At 34.3% G+C, this 6,830-nt stretch overlaps 1 long non-coding RNA gene across 2 annotated transcripts in view; it reads left to right on the forward strand.

Moving 5' to 3' along the window:
* The window catches only part of LOC306870868, a 1,223,475-nt gene that overhangs the window by 637,038 nt on the left and 579,607 nt on the right, over positions 1-6,830 (forward strand). The gene's annotated exons all lie outside the window — the stretch shown is intronic.

The following is a 6,830-nucleotide window of genomic DNA, read 5'->3' on the forward strand; positions in this document are numbered from 1 at the left end:
TGACGCGATGACGTAATTAATATGCTAATTAACGCATGACGTCATCTGGCGACATTTAGTGACTTTTCAAACTGGCTTTAGCTACTTTCCATCGAAAGAAGTTGGCAACACTGATTCGAGCTCAGTCCCATAGTGGACTTTGCAAGTGTAGTCAAAAGACAAACTGGACAATGCTGGCCAATTTATTTATCATTATACGTTTCACACAATTATACACCACATTCCTTGTTTCAGTTTAACCTAATTCCCACATTTCCTCCGTCGAGTTTAATGTTTTTTTAGATCGTTTGTTCATTCATTCATTCATACAGTAGGCCAGGCGGTGAACTAGCCAGCTAGCAAACTGCACACGATGGCAGAATTTACGTTTAAATAAATGGACAATTTTTATGATGTAGGCCGAAAATGAGCTTCCCCTCTTTGAAAGACCAGCAGCCGCCACTGGTTCATACTACTAACTAGGTAGAGTTCAAATCTATTTACATATATAATGACATATCACTCGAGACTTACTGATATAAAAATTAGTATTTAAACTTCATCTGGAGTAGCCTACTTGTGCACAATGCACATTTCTTTATATTAAGCCTTAAACATGTTTAATTGTCACTATTGATGAGGACTGTATGATCTTTGAATAATATCTGTCTTTAAATGCAAGATATTTGCAGTGTACCTGAAGTATTCTTGCAATAGTTCCACTTTGGCTCAAATGCACTTGTATCCTTAGTTGGACTTCAGCACTAATGCACAATTAAAGTGCATTGAGCACAAAATTAGTTGTTCAAATTTAGCAGATTTTAATTAGGCCTATACTAGATTAGTATACTAAAAGTACAGTTGCAGAGTATATTCGCAAATATGTAAATGTAGCATACTTAGCATTAAATAAATGTATTTAAAATACATTTTATTATTTATTTTTCACTAGGGTTGTCACTACTGTTTTATGGAAAATCACATCACTAATGTATGTACAGTACACAAAACTTGAACTTACCCAAAGCATCATTCATGCTTCAAAACCCAGTTACTGTTTCAGTAAATTGGCCAGTGTCTCCAAAATGAAACATTTATTTGCAATTGTGTGAGCCCTGCTGATAAAAATGCTTAAATGATTTCTCACCATGGAAGTCAACCCTGGAAAAAATTGTTCATTTCCTTTTCAATTTTTGTTGAGACTCGCTGCTTACTGTAATATACCAATCACCTTTGTCTAGATAGAAATGATTGTGAATTACCTGCAGATTTTAACAGTTGGTCAAATTTAGCAGGAAAAGTCGATGCACAGAAAAATTATATGCACATTTGCATATATATATATATATATATATATATATATATAGTACAATTAATTTTACAGCAATCTATGAACACATCAAATTCAAATTTGCAATTTTTTTATTTTATTTTTTTTTTACATGTGAAGTGATATATAGTGAATGGAAAACTGACTCAAAATGATGACAAGCTCCATATACATGCGACCAAAATTATTGGTTGATTGATTAAATGGCCTATGGTTCTTATTTAATTAGTTTGGTAGGTCATATGCCAAAGCACACATCAGACATCACAAACATTATGTAATAGATATTTATGCAATATACTGTGTATCTGACAGATTTTTATAATGGATAATAATGATTTCATTAGCATCAACCCATCACTTTTATCAGCATACTCTATTATTATTAGGGCGAAAACGAGATAATTAATCCAAAGTGATTAAGAAAACCTGATTTTTCAGATTTTATGTAACATGGTCAAACCGTATAAGATTGTGTGGTCATTGTGCTTTATAAATAGAGCCTTGTGCTCTCAGGTGTTCGTTCTTGTTATTAGTCCGTAAAGATTCACGTTAAGAGACTATAACCCGAACCATCAGGTAAATTTTACTCACACTTTTGTTTTATTCTCAATTATATTACCATCGATTTAGGATCCCCAGACCATTGAAGTATTAAAAAGCATACTAAAGCATACTCTATGGTCTCTTAATCAGCAAGTGTTTTGTCCAGTGTTCATCACAGCAGCTGTGCCACACCTGACATAACTGTAAACTTATAAATGTCAATTTATTAATCTCTACAAGATTTATAGATTCACTCTGTAGCTCTTTCAAACACATTTCAAGAATCTTACATGCCCACATATTTAAATGCTTTATTTGGATTTACAGTTAAAACAAGATTATTGACTAGGGACTTAAAGAAAAAAAGGCACCATTGTGCACATTATCAAATCAAAAGTCAAAGTGGTTACAATAAATAACTTTGCAACTACATGTCAGCTAACTATCACTATTATTAGCAAACTGTTAGATAAGGATTAGTTGAATAAGTTGACATACTTGCAAAATTATAGACAGTAGAATATCTGAAGATATTAAGCAGACAGTCTAATAATACTTTAATATAGGTGAAATGCACTTGCAAAGTTACTTATAGTCAGTCAAATGTCTAAAGTGGACTATCAAATTAAAGTGTTACCATCTAAGTATGTAACTGTGTACTGTGACAGTTTGCATTACAAAGGTGAAATAGCTAGTTAGTTAGTTAGTTAGTTAGTTAGTACATTTCCTTCACACTAGATGGCGCTCATCTACAATAGTTTGATTTTATGACTGTAAAGGTTTGTGATATTCCCAATAATAAATCTATAGTCCAACCTTTTGAAAATTATATAAAATCAGATTATTTTCATTGGGGCTGGGGTTAGGGGTTTAGGTTTTATAAAAAATAAATAAATAAATGTGACCCTGGACCACAAAACCACGCTGGGGTATATTTGTAGCAATAGCCAAAAATACATTGCATGGGTCAAAATGATTGATTTTTCTTTTATGCCAAAAATCATTAGGACATTAAGTAAAGATCATGTTCCATGAAGATATTTTATAAATATATCAAAACTTAATTTTTGATTAGTAATATGCATTGCTAAGAAGTTCATTTGGACAACTTTAAAGGCGATTTTCTCAATATTTAGCTTTTTTTTGCACCCTCTGATTCCAAATTTTCAAATATATAGGCTAAATATTGTCCTATCATATCAAACCATACATCAGTGGAAAGCTTATTTATTCTGCTTTCAGATGAGGTATAAATCTCTTAAAAACCAAAGAGGTCTGAATAACTAGCTTATATGATATTTCAGTTGCTTCTTTTGAATTTTTATTATTATTATTATTATTTATTTGTGAGCCTTATGACTGGTTTTATGGTCCAGGTTCACAAATAAATAATAATAATAAAAATTCAAAAGAAGCAACTGAAATATCACATAGGCTAGTTATTCAGACTCTTTGCTTTTTAGCTCAGGTGCATCCCATTTCTCTGAATCATCTTTGAATAGGTTTCTTCTTTGACTGGAGTCAAAGAAGAAACAAAGAAGAAACAAAGAAAAAGCACATTCACGTCTTTATAAGGGCTCACAGCTGAAAATACATATCAGAGCAATAATTAATTGAATGAATTTTAGCATATGGCTGCAACACAGCAAAAAAATATATACTAAATACTTTCTGAATGCACCGTATGTGTTAAAATGTTTTTTTCCCACGTCATTATCATCTCACTATCCTTGTATCATTCTAACAAGATGTTGATTCAGTTTAAACCTTTACCACAATGTCTCGCAGAGCAAAACGGCCCACACACTCTTATCTATATCAAGGATCAAGACTGACGTCTTCCATACACCAGGTGATCAAAGCAATGAGTGGTGAAAGTATTGATAATCTTAAAGGTGGGGGATTTTAAAACTGTGCTGTACATTACTCTAAATATATGACCAATTTCCTGTAAATGTCCCTTTGACTGCTCTATATATGTTTGTCAAACAGGCTAACACAAATGGTTGATTTACATATCGGTGTTTAAACAAAAGTCAGAACAAATTTGAAATATGCTAAGGAAATATATTTCATTTTTTCAATCTTGCTCATGCTCATTTCTCAAAATGAGACATGCTAAATGTAAACAAAATGAAAGGATGTTCATTTTTATCAAACCCTCTGATCATCGTGTGGTTGCCGTTGTTTGCATTGTCACAAAAACATGTTCCATGTGCTGTTAGCAGCAAGCTAGGTGAAAAAAAAATAAAAAAACTCTGTTCTTCCATACACACAAACAACATTGCAGGTTGGTAGGTGCCGATACACAATGAATCTTATTGAAACAGTGCATATGTGAAGGTTCAGGTTTTGCCTGGATGTCTTTTCTGCGTCAATAAATGAAATGTGTAACCGCTGTTACTGAGGACAAGCTTTTTGTGTTACACAGCAATGTGTTTCCTAAATTGGGCCTCCTAACGTTAAAGTCTCTGAAGTGTGAACATGCCTCTTCCTGTGTGTGTGTGCATGTAGGAGAAAGAGAGAGATATTTAACATCTCACAGCTCATACCACAGGTTCTCTAGTAGTATGTCCAGTAAATATAGAAGTGCCAAATACATTATTTAGATAAAATTGTTTATGCTGATTCTATTTTATGCACTGGACTTGGTATTCTCATATTTATAAGCATGAAATATGTATTTAATCACTCTGCATGTGCAGTTTATTAGTAACTTCAACAATTTCAGAGAGAGAATTAATTGATTTAGACAGAGTGTGTAGTACATTCATCAGGCTGAGAATATGTTTCCTTGAAAGCTCAAAAGCAGCAAAGAATCTAACTGTCATAACAGTTTGTCTTTGGTTTTCTGAGATCTGTCATGTGAAACGTTTACTCATTTCTCAAAAGTTTCAAGGGCCTTAGAGTAATCTAGTGTTTATTCCCACCACACATTTTGTACTTGTTATGCTGCGCTTCAACTATGAATGTAGTAAACAAAACTGAATTTTGCCATGAGATAAAAAAAAAAAAAGTTATAGTCTGTCCAATTTAAATGTTATATAACAACAACTACTTATTGGTTATTTGGTGGTAACTATAACTTGCTTGAGAATTATTTACAGAATTGAAGGATTTATAGAAAAAAACAATCAGTTAAAAGTATAGTTCTTGTCTGGCCAAAAGAAAAAAAAGAGAAAGAAAAGATTCGTAAACATGTTGAGCTCCCAAATTAAAGACCACCATGCACATCTTACTCTTTTCAATAGAAATTTAAATCAATATTTTGCTGTTTTATTTGTAAGAGCTGTTAAACCTGCAGTTCAATGAGAAAATGAAAGGAAATGTTCTCAAGCCAAGTGATTCAATAGGCTACATGCTACAGGTCTATTCTGAGTTTGCAGAACTGAAACTGTTTTTCTACACAAGCCCTGTATAGGTCAGTTCCATTGCAATTTGATATTTTAGAGCAGGGGTGGGCAAACTTTTTGACTCGAGGGCCACATCAAGTTTTCCACATTAAGTGAGGGGCTGTCAGAACCCTCTCAGGAAACACGGGACGAGGCGAACAGGAGATTCCAAATATTCCTTTATTTTGGAGCCAACGGAGAGACGAGCATAAATGACGTTCAATACCAGACACAGGGGCAGGGAAACACAGGGCTTATAAACACTAGGAAATCAACAGGGAAGCACAGAAACAGGTGCGGGGCAATTAACAGGGCTGGAGACAAATTAACTAATGACAAACGAGGACAGGAAGAGGAAGGCCAAATATGGGCACGAGAGGAGGGGGAAACCAAACACAGGACTGACAGGGGCCTCATAATTTGAAACTTTGATTTATTTGTTATTTTTTTCTAAATTGACACTCACTTACTACTGTATACTTGTACCTACATGGCAGTTCTATTCTTGTACCATCTCTACCTATTTTTATGAGCACTTTATGACACACAGATAAGCTGCATCGGTGTATAAATCAATGAATGTATAAGTATCATTTCATTCAGAAATAATGTCAAATAAACGAAACGTTTACAAACATTAGAAACATGTATTTATATTCCCTACACTCCACAAATAATCCTGTAAATTTAGCAGTGTTCAGAACAGAAAAAAGAACGAAAACATAAGTAAAAAACAAACACAAATTATAGTGGCATTCACTATAAACATAGCTATTATAAACGCCCAGCCTAAATATTTAAAGCGAAACTGAAACTAGCAGCGTTGTTGCTGGAAAATGCACAATACAAACTCAAAACAAACTCCCTTGCCTTTTCTCATTCATCACCAATCCTGATGTGTGCGCTTTGCACTTGACCTTGATAACTTTATATAGGCTAAGTCGCCTTGGAAATCGCAGCACATTTCAGATGAAAAAACGCAGTTTATAATCCAGAAAAAACAGTACTATATTCATTTTCATAAAAATGTGAGCAGGAGGATAGCACTGCCATTTGTTCTGATACTGGAAAGTCTTTTAAGCATTTTAAAACAGTTCCATTACAAGGCATTTTTCAAAACAAATGAACACTTTCTCATTTTTAAAACGTAACTTATTTACAATGGTGCCAGTTTTGTAGTGTATACAGCTATTTGACTTTTATTTTGTATTTTCTGTGCGGCTTGCGCCTGTCTTTAGTGAAGCCGCGTGGAGAGCCGCTTCTGAAACGCGCCGCGGATCGACTGGAGCGCCGGGACGGTGTAAATCAGGGGTTATATAGTACTGCAATACAGGCCATCTATTGGATTGTACTGATATTGCATATTGGAACAACTGCCTCACTGGCTGGATGAAAACGCCCGTGGTTTGCCCACCTCTGCAGATCCGTATCAATTGTTTTAAAAATCCCTCGCGGCCGCCACAGGAGTGATAGCGGGCCATAGTTTGGACACCCCTGCTTTAGAGGATTAATTAACATCCAGATACTGAATGGATATGATGGCAGCATATAGCCCATAATGTAAGCACTATGCTAATTTGACT

The sequence above is a fragment of the Barbus barbus genome, assembly GCF_936440315.1.
Source record: "Barbus barbus genome assembly, chromosome: 6".
Lineage (NCBI taxonomy): Eukaryota > Metazoa > Chordata > Actinopteri > Cypriniformes > Cyprinidae > Barbus > Barbus barbus.